We start from the raw sequence: 12,759 nt of genomic DNA, 5'->3' as shown, positions 1-12,759 counted from the left end.
ACCTCTTTTTCAGCTGCAGGAAATTTTTTCAGATTTTGTGATGGACAAATCTCTCCAGCTGCAGATAATCAGGGAATAAAGGAAGAGGAAAAGGGCTTGAAGTAGAGTAGAAGAGAAGGACAGAATATCAGGGAGCGTGGGGACTTGGCAGCGGGGCCTCGGGAGAGAGAGGAGCAGAGGTGTGGAGGGTCCCGGCTACGGAACTAGCTCCTGCACCTTTCCCCGCACCCAAGCCACACAGCTTTTAATTCGGCCCAGGACTCCCTCCTGTCTGGATGTCACCCTGGGCAGAACTTTGAGAATCGAAGCTAAGGGGTGGTCAACACTCACCTAGGGGGTCACTGAGGACTTTGCTCAAGTCCACATTGACTTTTCCAGTCATGTGCCTTCACCTGTTCTTTATCTCAGGATCTGAGAAGCAGGAGCAAGGAACTCATGGAGAGATCCAGGAAGATATCTGACTGTGTTAAGAGACGACAGTCACAGTGACACGTGGAGCGAAGACACTTGCAGTAAAGTAAAATAACTTCACAACTATTGCATCAGAGCTGCAAGTGTGAGAGAACCTAAGCCTGTCTCAGAGTGCAGGGGACAAGAGAAAAGGAATGGTAAAATTACCACTGACATTTGAAATTTTGTTAAAAAGAATGCTACTGTTAATTGTATCACTTGAATGTATGCAAGTGTTTTTCTATGAGCATTCATAGGTTCACAAAACCCCACCAGCCACTCTTGCTCCCATCTGGTGTGGGCTTTCTCAAGCACAGTGCCCTTCCTGCTTGGGTGGGCCACGCTGCTGGTCCTCGCCTGGGGCCGGACTGCTACAGGACACTGAGTCCCCGAGGCACGACCTGGGATACATGACAGGAACATCTCTGCTCTTGGCTGAGGGCCTCCGTTTCCCCCTGCAGTGTAAGAATGCCGGTGACTCAGTTAGAAGCATGCATCCAAGCCATCCTTCCGTGTCATCACCATCTAGAAGCGGTGCCTGAATATTCTGAATTTCTGCAGAATGTTGTTTACAATCACCTTGAACAAGTGAGTGTGTGTCCTCTTTCAAGTGGAGGAATTACTGCCGTTTTCCTGGAACTTACTCACCAGTAGTCCATCTGATTTTTCTGTGCTAGGATTCAGTATAGCCTGCTAATAACTCTGCAGTCAGATCTTGAAACCCTGATGAAGAGGATTATTTATTTTCTTTCCTTATATGATAGTATTTTACTTTCAAAATTCTGAGTTTTCTGTTCTTGGAGGAATTTTTTTGGGGTTTGGAGAAACAACTTTGCTCTTACCATCTTTGCAACCTGTTGCTTTGTGCCTCTCACCTGTCTTCTGTCACTTGTGAGGCGGTTCCATTTGTGACCCTGTCCGGGTTATTCATGTTATAAAACATAAAATCTGTAAAAGTACAGAACCCTTTTACTCCGAAGACATTCCACAAATACTCCTTTAATCTGGGTGTGGTTTTAACAAGACACAAACATTAGAACATATACTTGGAGGTTGCCAGTGCAAAATCCCCAAATGAATAGTCTAGCTCAACATCTAAAATCTTTCTTATCTACCTTGGATATGTATGGATAAGTGAAGCAGTTTGCTAAGAACCCAAGACCAGGTTTAGGATACAGGCTGATGTAGCTCAGCGGGTCCTCCCAAGCTGATGCTCTGCCAGAGAGTGGGGTTGAGGGGAGAGGGCGTGCCCTGCCCTCCATGAGCTGACAGTTTCATGGCAAACACCTTCACAAGGTGAAGAAATTGGAGTTTCTTCTATGAACAGTGGGTCTGAAAAGAGCCCAAAAATTTTGGGAGTGACACAATCCCATTTGTCTCAAGTAGGGGAGAGTGGCTGTGGGGCCACTTGGGAGACTCGTGAGTCCAGGTGGGCAGTGTTGGTGGCTTCCACTTGAGCGGTAGGATAGTGGGTAAAAGCGAACAGATTGAAGGCATGTTTAGATGGTAAAAAGAAAGATTTAAAGCTGTCTGTGAAGGTAGGATGGAGTAAGGCCCAGGTTTCTGGGTGGATTAATGAGTTAAATGATGGTCCTGCTGTGTTCTGAGGAGGGAAAGCTGCAGAGGGATTTCTGGGGGAAAACTGATGAGTTCAGCTGTGGGTAAAGTGAAAGGTTGTTAGATGTGTGGTCTGGGATCTCAGGTGAGAGCCAGTAGTGAGTAGGGAGAGGGGAGAGAGACTTTCAAATAATTTTATCTTGTGAACATACATATAAGGATGAGTAATGACACACTTAACCCCTCTATATTCTGTATTTAAAACCCAGTAACATTTTGCTATATTGGTTGCAGGGGTTCTTAATTTTTTAATACAAATAAAATAAATAGAAACAAAATAGTGGAGTTAATGAATATCTTAGAGTTGATGTGTGTCCTTGTATGTATTTTGATTTCTCATCTTTATAAACATAATCTACAAAAAGTTAACTTGCTTAGAATAAGAGTTAAACACAGGGACATGACACACTCTGTTGGGGGTTGAAGGTGATATCTTTGGCAAATTATATAGCCTCTCTTTGCCTTTGTTGCATCTTCTGTGAATGCCCCCGTGCCCCTCATCACAGCTGATTTCCTAGACTAGAAGTTGGGAGGGAGGCTGCTGAAGGGAGTAAGATGTGGCAACTGCTAGGAACAAAGAAGACAAAGACAAAAACAGATTAAAGCCGAGAAACTGAGTCCTAATACCCTCAAAGGAAAAATAATCCCGCAGTGTTTTGAGCCACTTATCGTAAGGGAAACAAAATCACGTGGATCCAAATCTCTTGGGCATATGTGTATTGTGGGTGGGAGGGTATCATCAGAAAAGGGTTGAGAAGAGGCTTTTTGGTTTCCCTTAACGTTTTCAGTAAGAATGGGGTGCAGAAGCAAAAACCACCCGCTACACAGTAGAAGGTGTTGTTTTGTGCGAAACTGACCAAAGTTTGGAAACCAGTCATCAGTGGTGCTGGGAAATGAAGAGGCTTCTGGATTGGGTGGGGCACTTGCTGTGACTTCCAGGTGACCTGCTGGCTGGGGTCTGTGAGGCGGGCAGTAGGTTTGCAGTGTGACCTGGGCATAATCCCTGGCTCTGAGGCTGCTGGTCTGACTAGCAGACCTGGGCAGATGCAGTCCTATTGGGGCATCTCGCGATGTGGCCTGGGACACCTGCCATGCTGAGGGCGAGAGGAGGGATCCCCTAAGGGGGTGTCCCTGTGAAGAGTAGAAACGTCCTCCTGCAGGGGAGGAAGAGCCTCTGAGCAGCGGGCCGGATGCACAGGCAAGAGCAGCCTGAGCACGGAGATTTCGGGGACCTGGAAGTCATAAAGTGGCCCGAACAGCCTTGTTCCTGAGAAACTGGAGGGAAAAGATGCTGCAAATGCAGGCTAATTTCAGACCCTGTGGTGGGTCATGAGTGATAGGAAAGAACTGGTCAGGCAGGCACGAAAGAACCCTGTGGTTGTCCCAGTTGGGGCATCACACCAGAGGGAGGAGCAGAGTTATAGACTTTGTCACTTTTTATCTGTGTGACTTTGAACAATAACACCCCACCTCTCTCTCTGTATATCTTCATCTGTAAAGTGACAGAGTGACAACTCGTGTCATCAGAAGGCTTAGTTTAGCTCTGATCCTCATTGTCCAGTCCTGTCAGTGCTGCCCTGCAAGGTTCTGCAGTGGGTGCTCTTACCCTGAGATGGGAGGGCGTAGAAGGGCATTGTAGCACCCGAGGGCAGGAAGGGGTTGCTTTAAAAGCAGACATGTAGCCTCCTGCAGCTGCAGACCTACAGGCAGTTTGGTTTATGGTCGTGGAGAGGACTTTGGAGGTCTTAGCATCGTCTTAAGACTTGTTTTCCCTTGGGGACCTGATTTGCCTTTGCAGATTAATGTTGAAGATTTGGGCTTCTGGCAAAGCTGTTTTCAGAGATGGGTATATATGTAACATATAGTATAAAATGAAAGGTTTTATTTAATATTTGGGACTTTGTAGCTGTAGGGAACAGCTCTGTTGGCCTGGTTTCCACGGAGGACAGTAGCAGTCGTCAGAGCGTGCGGGAGGGCAGGCAGCCTGCAGTGCTGCTGCGGGGGTTCTCCCCAGCAGGACGCTCTGCTGAGTTGACTCTTCTCTGAGTTTGGTTGGCAGAGGAGCAGACAGCAAAGTAATGAGTTCTGGTGGGATTGTATAATGACAGGAAGAAAGAGGGAGCCGTAGTTCTTAGGGACTACTACACTCTTTTGGTTCCTGATCCAGTGTGTCCCATTACACAATTGATGAGTTGTGTCTATTCTGGGACTTGATTGAAATAAACGTGCAGCCTGAATATTAAGAGTTATGTTTTATTTGTCAGAAGGACTCGAGCCAGGATGACCGCCTCTCAGAACACTCTGAGGGACTGCTCGCAAGAGTAGGGGAGAAGCTAGGATTATATAGGAGCTTTACAACAAAGACCAGGTAGTCAGAACAATAAAACATTGCTTGTTATCTAAAGAAAGCCAGGTATCTCAAGTTCATGAATTTAATGCTTTTCAATATATGGGAGGAAGCCAACATTTGGGCTGACTGAATATATACTTTAGACAAGCACCTAGCTATCTAGGGCCAGTAATCTTCCTTTCTTATTCTGAGTCTGCTCAGAGGGCACCATTGTGAATGGCTGCAGGCCTGTCTTCACTGGGGGGTGGCGGCAGCCGCTGATGACTTGTTTTCAGCATTCTTTGTTTAGTGACATGGTTGCAATATTTTCATTCAATTTGTAGTGTTTTCATTCACAGAAAATTATGGTATTACCCTGATTATGGATAATCTGGAAGCTTGGAATGGAACCGAGATGGAATTACTGCAGGTAACTTCTACTTTAATAAGCCATGTGTAAACATGAACACGGAGGAAGCATACAAAAGGATTCGGTGGTGAATGGGAAGGGTTTCTGCACGTTACAGAAGAAGGCAAGGCAGAATTCTTCTTCTTTGTGGGCAGGTATGTGAGTCCAACTTTCCTTTCTGAAGTGCTTTCTGAGAACTGTTTATGGTAATGAACCATCATTGACAAACGGTGACACACATTGCATTTAAGAGCTGGCTGGCTTCAACTTGGGTATTGGACAGGTGGAATTCATAGGCAGTGGTCAGGTGGATGGGACAGAGATGGAGCCCAGGCCTGGGCCCATATTCAGGTTGAAATCGCCATTTACTCACCATAGCGCCTTGGACTTGAATGTAACCTCTCTTAAACTGATGGTGAGTCTGTGAAATGGGCATGATAATATTCGTTACTTCCTGGGCTTGTTGTAAGTTCTGAAGATTATTATAGCACACATGAAGCACTTAACACACTGACACTTAGCAGTGTACACTTTGTTCGACCACCACGCTTGGTGTGTGTCAGAGCCTTAAAGGCAGCATGTGTCTGTTTAGGATGCACTGGTAGCCCCTTGGCTACTTTGTGAATTTGGTGATTTCCTTTAATACTTGTAACTCTGTGTGCCATGGGCAGTTATTTTTATGGACAGATGAGGAATCTCAGGGTAAAAAAGACTGTGTAATTTGCCCAAAGTCAGACCATAATTTTGTGTGCAGGGGCCTCGGTTCAGCATGGGCTCCTGGGCCTTCTGCTCTCTCCGTTCAGCACCAGAGCCAGATGTGGGCTCGGCTGTTTCCCAGCCCAGAATATCCGGCAGGCCACAAGACACACCTGGTCCTGTGCTGCTTGAGCAAAATCTCCGGAGGAGAGGCAGTTACAAAAGGGATAAACATAAAAACAGACGACAGCAAATTGTGATCAGCTCTGAGAAGGAAAGGAACACGTCTGGCCGTGCAGAGCTGGGAGCTTTCCCGTCGGGGCTGCTCTGGGGGCGCTCATCTCAGCTAAACAAGCTGTGCTGCTGCACCAAGGCAGGAAGGCAGGGTGCGTGTGGCCAGGTAGACAGGGCCTCGTTGATCGTACTCATTCCCTATTAAGTGGCAGGTGTCACAGGCACTTAACTAATAAACAGACGTTGGCCAGAATCATCACGCATTTTGCTTGGTAGTTTTATTGGCGCCAACTTTGAGAGGAGGTCATTGAAGCTGGGGAGTTTGCTGCATGCCCGTGATTACCATGGAAATACCCCCACTGGTCTTTCAACCTAGACTGGTGTGGCTGTCATGTCCCAGCCCTGTGAATGGCATCGTGCAGCTTCTCCCAAGTGGCCCAAATGACTGACATTGATATGCTTAATTCGTAGGAAATGGTATGTGGCAATAAGAGAAAAAGGTAGTAAGAAATTGGAAAACTAGAAAATAACCAATTCTTCCCCTGCTGGGGGACCGTACCCTGTGTCTCTCACCCCACTCACTGCCTGTCACCTCCTCCCTGCCGACTCCGTGTTCAGAAGCCACTCTGAGCCTTTGAAGAACATTTTGCCTCATGACACTGTTGACTAGGACCTGCGACCTCTCTGTCCCTGGTTAACTCTCTCTTCAAAGCCATTTAAATTTCTTGCAGGCTCCTCCACTCAAATGTAAGAATAGCCCCTTTAAACTTCTTGATGCAGCTCCTTAATGAAGATCTTGGGAAGGAAACCTAGCCAAAACCTGGGAGGTATTCACAGAGTGAATGTAACCTGAGCATTTTTTGACGTTCAGAATCAGAGCGGTGGGAGACACAGGAAGGCCTTTTTAAGTTAGCAAGTGGAAAGAGAAAGGACTCAGGATGTTTGAGACTGAAACATCTCGGTCCCAGCCAGCAAGGCACCTGCGTTCAGGATGGTGTGTGGGGAGTGCAGAGTTCTCAAAAAGAAAGAAGTGGTGGGATGGCAGGGAGGACATTTAGGTACTTAACTGGGGAAGGAAAAAGTTGGCTGAACAATTCATGGTTGAACAAGAGGATTGTGACATGATGTGCTTGTATTTTGGAGAGAAGGGTTTTGTGGAGCCAGGCCTAAGGAGAAATCTCTCTGACTGGGGAGTCAGCACAACAAAAAAACACAGAGAACCAGGCAGACCCCATGGCCCCTGATGGGGGAGAGGCTGCCCACCAATTGGAGACCTGGAGGCTGCTTCTGTCCCTTAGCTGGGGTCTCAGACCTCACTTCACATCCCAGTCCTGTTGATACAAGAAAAAATATGTGGGGCATGAGAAGGGCTGTGTCCCAGGCTTCCGTTGAGCCCCTGGGATGTGCCCCACCAGATTTTGTTCCTTGGCTTCATGCAGTAAAGAATTCAAGAACAAGCCAGTGTTGAGTAAAGGTAGATTTATTCAGAGAGATACATTGACAGGCATGAGAAACGTCACGAAGTATGGGGGTTTGATGCTCAGATTAAAAGTAGGCACACACTCCACAGAAATAGTGTGGGCCTTCTCCGAAGAGGTAGAGAGAGGGGTTCCTGGGATGTGGCTCTGTGTTGCTCCTTTTCTTGGGCTTCGTGGTTTCATATGCTAATAAGTAGAAGGACCAGCCTTAGGGCAAGGGGCTGGGATTCCAGGGAGTTGGCCATTTTCCACCCTTTGACCTTTTGTGGCTAGCCTTGTGACTGCCATGGTGCCTGGGGCCGTGTTATTCACCATGTTACCATTACAATGGGTGTATAATGAAGCTCAGGATCTACTAGAAGTTAAATCTCTTCATCCTGAGCCTCAAGACCTATTGGGGGTTGAATTCTTCACCATTTTGATGTTAATTGCTGTGGTCTTTCTTGAATGGCTTGCTCTGCCCCCTTCCATCCTGTCTCACTGTGATGACACAGAGAGAGCAAAGGCCGGGCCCTGCGTGTGTTCCTGCATTTAACAGCGGGAGATGTGGGGTGGGCTGAGGATGACTCTGAGTGGTGAGAAATATGTTTCAGATTTTCCCACATGAGACATGGGGACCTGCCAGCAGCCATCGCAGATTTATCTCACGGGCATTATCGCTTGTGTTGTTATGGAAACAACAGGCCAGCCAAGAAATAAGCAGCACTCAGAGGGTGGGAGTACTGAGATTTATTATGCCAGCGGGCTCAGAGGGGCTTCTGTTCCCAAGCCCTGAGCACATCCAAGACGTGCACATGAGGTTTTATAGGGTTAATTACAAGTATGGGGCTTTTAGCCAATAAGGCTCAAACAACAAAAAGCAAGGAATCAGTACACTGAAGCTTATCAATTTGGAACAGATCACGTTACTGACAATTGTTGACCTTGGATTTACGAGTTAGCTTGTTAGCCCAGTAAACTGACACTGAACTTCAGATTTACGAGTTAGCCCAGCAAAACTTAGATCAGTAAACCGACACTTATCACACTTAGATTTGTGACTTAGCTTGTTAGCCCAGCTGGGGTTTTTGTTCACAGTGTCACTCATCTTTTCTATTTTCCTTTTATTTTTAAAGTATTTAATCCAAATTTAATATCAGGATTTTTTTGGAAAGAAATTTCTCTTTTTCTTTTCTTTGGGGCTCTTTTGGGGGGTAGGAAATTAGGTATATTTATCTGTTAGTGGAGGCCCTGGGGCTTGAACCCAGGACCCTGTGCACACTAAGCACACGCTCTACCACCTGCCCCATCATCTTTTTCTTTTTGCTTTAGCTGCCAAGAATCTTACAGCTGAATTTCTAGTCGGCCTTTAACACTTGCCCTGACTTCATGGAATTCATTTTTATGAGTTTACCTCCCCCTGGTTTCATTTAAGTATTGAATCTCCATTTTCTCTTCACTCTCAGTTTTGCCTTTTTGTTGTTATGGTTGTTAAGCTGTGTTTAAAAAATTGTTTAATTTCTCTTTTAGCAGGAGGCTGAAGTAAATAAATATGTAAACAAACATCACACTTAAATGCTTTTATATATTCTAAGCTGTTTAGTAGTTAATTAAAAACCAAATTGAATATTAAAGGGATAACATTTTTAAATTATTTTTTAATTTTTTATAAAGACATAGCTGATTTAAAATATATGTTTCAGGTGTACAATAGATGCTCCATTTATAGTTACTGTAAAACATTGTCTGTATTCCCTGTGTTGTAAGATACATCCCTCTAGAGTGTTTACATTACATGTTACAGTTTGTATAAGAAATTTGGGTAACGCAGAGTCTGGGACGTGGCTGTGGCTGACCCAGGTTCACGCAAACCCTGCCTGTCAAAGCTCAGGCCTTCACTCCTGTCTGCAGGGGAGCGAGTGGAGGCAGCTCTCATCAGCGCTGACACCACACTCTGAGTGGCAGTGACAGCTGTGACTGTGTGTGGACGTGAAAATTGTTGTTCCAAGAGTTTTACATGCTTTTCTGCATTTAATAATTAAAGCCCTCCTGTGAGGAAGGGTTTTAAGTTTTTAATGAATAATACATTTTATTTTGATATTGATAGACTTCAAAACTCCGGAAAATTTACAGGAGTAGTACAATAAATGCTTAGATACAGTTCACCTTAAAGGGCACTATTTGCCCTTTTGTGACGGGCTTATTTTAGCATAAATTTTCAAAGTTCATTCATATTGTAGCCTGAATCAGTACATTATTCTTTTTGTTTGATAATATCCTTTTCCTTTTTTTTCGTTTTTGGTCTATTTAAAAATATTTTCATTGAAGTCTAGTCAGTTTATAGTGTTGCATCAGTTTCTTGTGTACAGCACAAAACTTCAGTTAAATAGGAACATACCTGCATTCATTTTCATATTCTTTTTAAACATAAGTTACTATAAGTTATTAAATATATTCTCCTGTGCTATACAGTATATACTTGCTGTTTATTGTATACATACTCAGCATCTGCAAATCTTGAACTCCCAATTTATTCATTCCACACCCTCTCCCCTCTGGTAACCATAGTTTGGTTTCTATGTCTCTGTGTCTGTTTCTGTTCTGTAGATAAGTTTATCTTTTTGTTCCTTTGTTTTTGTTTTTTTTTTGTTTTAGATTCCACATGTGAGCGATCTCATATGGTATTTTTCTTTCTCTTTCTGGCTTATTTCACTTAGAATGTCATTCTCCTGGTCCATTCATATTGCTGCAAATGGCATTATTTTATTATTATTTTATTGCTGAATAGTAGTCTATTGGACATATATACTACAACCTCTTTATCCAGTCGTCTGTCAGTGGACATTTAGGTTGTTTCCATGTCCTGATATTGTAAATAATGCTGCTGTGAACATTGGGGTGAAAGTGTCTTTTTGAATTACGTTTCCTTTCGGATATATGCCCTGGAGTGGGATTGCTGTGTCATCTGGGCCCCCAAGGTTTTGTCTTTTGAGGAACCTCTATACAGTTTTCCACAATGGCTCCACCAAACTGCATTCCCACCACAGTGTAGGAGTGTTCCCAATTCTCCACAGCCTCTCCAGCATTTAGTGTCTATGAACTTCTGAATGATGGCTATTCTGACTGGTGAAAGGTGATACTTGTTTGCAGTTTTGATTTGCATTTCTCTGATAATGATATTGAGCATTTTTTCATGTGCCTATTGGCCATTTGTATGTCTTCATTGGAGAAATGTTTCTTTAGGTCTTCTGCCCATTTTTGGATTGAATTGTTTGTTTTTCTTTTTTATCAAGTGTAAAAGCTGTTTACATATTCTGGGAATTAAGCCCTTGTCACTTTCATTTAATGCAACTATTTTCTCCCACTCCATAGGTTGTCTTTTTGCTTTAATTTTTGTTTTCTTTTCTGTGCAAAAGCTTGTAAGTTTAATTAGAACCCACTTGTATATTTTTGCTTGTATTTCTATTGCTTGAGTAGACTGCTCTTGGAAATTATTGTTCAGATATATGTCAGATGTTTTGCCTATGTCTTCTTCTAAGAGGTTTATAGTGTCTTGTCTACAGTTTTAAGTCTTTAAGGCCATTTTGAATTCATTTTTTTGTATGTTGTGAGTGGGTAGTCTAACTTCATTGATTTACATGCAGCTGTGCAGTTTTCCCTGCACCATTTGCTGAAGAGGCTGTCTTTGCTCAATTGTATGTTCTCACCTCCTTTGTCAAAGATTCAATTACCAAAAGTTTGTGGGGACTATTCTTGGTAATTTTGTTATCCATTCATTGATGGATTGGATATTTTTAGTGACTTTTAGCTACTCTGAATGATACTGCTATGAATATTGATGTGCAAGTTTTTGTGAGAATACATTCCATTCTGTTGGCTGTACAGTTGGCCCACCATATCTGTAGTTTCCACTTCATGGATCCAGATGGCTGATTGCAAAGGGACTTGATCATCCTTGGATTATGGTATCCAGGGTGGGGGTTCCTGAAACAAACCCCCTGAGGACACTGAAAGGATGACTCTACATGTAGGAGTGGAATTGCTCAGCCACATAACTCTAACCTTTTGAGGAAACATCGGGCTCTTCCAAAGAAGCTGCACCATTGCCCCTTTCCAACGGCTGCATATTGTGAGGTATCCATTTCTCTGCCTCCTGACTGACACTTGTTATTGTCCATGTTTTGATTATAACCATCCTAGTGAGTTTAAAATGAGATCTCATTTTGATTTTGATTTCGCTAGTGATGCTGACCATCTTTTCAGATGCTTATTGGCCAATTGGTGTATCTATTTAAATCCTTGGCAAATTAAAAAATTGGGTCGATTTTCTTTGTAATTGTTCAAGTTGTAAGCATTTGTTTTATATCCTGGATACTAGTCTCTTATTAGATATATGCTTTGCAAGATTTTTCTCCTATTCTGCAGATTGTCATTTCACTTTAATTTTTTTAAACATTAAAACAATTTCTTTATAGGGGAGGTAATTAGATTTATTCATTTTGTTTTTCTCTCCTTAGCACGCACTCTATCATTTGAGCTACCCCTTTCCCCTTTCATTTCACACTCTTGATGTTGTCCTTTGTAACAAATGATTTTAATTTGATGAAGTCCATTTTATCTATTTGTGTTTTATCACTTGTGCTCTTGGTATTGTATCTAGGAAGCCATAGCCTATCCTATGACCACAAAGATTCATACTATGTCTTCTTTTAGAAAGTTCATATATTTAGTTTTTACGTTTCTGTCTGTGATCCATTTTGGAATTAAATATTTGTTATATAAAATACGGGGTCCAGATTCCAGATTCATTCTTTTGCCTTCAGATACCCAGGTGTCTCTGCTCCATTTGTTGGATAGACTATACTTTCAATGGAGTGTTGTTGGCACATTTCTGGAAAACTGACTGTAAATGTAAGTTTCCCCCCCCAGGATTTTTTATTGTGTCTCATAGATTTCTGCATCCAAACTTATGACAGAAGCATAATGACTTGAGTGCTATAGATTTGCTGTAACCTTTGAGTGAGTCCTCCAAATTTGCTCTTCTTTTTCAAGATTGTTTTGGCTGACCTGGGTCCCTTGCTTTCAATATGAATTTTGGGATCAGTTTTTCAATTTTTGCAAAGAAGTCAGCTGGAATTTTGATAGGGATTCCATTAAATATGTAGATTACTTTGGAAGTCTTAACATTTTTAACAATATTTTCTACCATTGCATGATCATTGGGATGCCTTCCATATATGAAGATATTTTAAATTTTTTTTGGTGATACTTCAAAATATTCAATGTACAAATCTTGTAAACTTTTGTTAAATGTATCTCTCATTTTTATTTTTTATGCAGTTGTAAATGGAACGGCTTAGCTTCATAAGGGTGGGACTATATATATCAATTTATTTATTTCTAGGATTCCTACATAGCAAATACCCTAGGTTTATATTTGCTACATTGATCTATCACAATTCTTCCCACCCCCGTGTCATAAGAAACCAAGACCCAGCTTAAGCCATCTGAACACCTATGTGGAAGTGAGAAATGAGACCTTTGGGTGGGGTTTGTGTAGATGATAC

At 42.8% G+C, this 12,759-nt stretch overlaps 1 long non-coding RNA gene across 1 annotated transcript; it reads left to right on the top strand.

Annotated features, from left to right (window-relative positions):
• The first annotated feature begins 345 nt into the window (after positions 1-345).
• LOC140695595 (uncharacterized) lies at positions 346-4,969 on the top strand. The gene is made up of 3 exons (XR_012071245.1): positions 346-608; positions 912-1,038; positions 4,756-4,969. It is a non-coding gene; the product is annotated as an uncharacterized lncRNA (long non-coding RNA).
• Positions 4,970-12,759: the final 7,790 nt, after the last annotated feature.

The sequence above is a fragment of the Vicugna pacos genome, unplaced genomic scaffold (assembly GCF_048564905.1).
Source record: "Vicugna pacos unplaced genomic scaffold, VicPac4 scaffold_491, whole genome shotgun sequence".
NCBI classification, from domain to species: domain Eukaryota; kingdom Metazoa; phylum Chordata; class Mammalia; order Artiodactyla; family Camelidae; genus Vicugna; species Vicugna pacos.
Note: the sequence above shows the minus strand (reverse complement) of the source record. Positions and strands in the feature narration are given on the sequence as shown.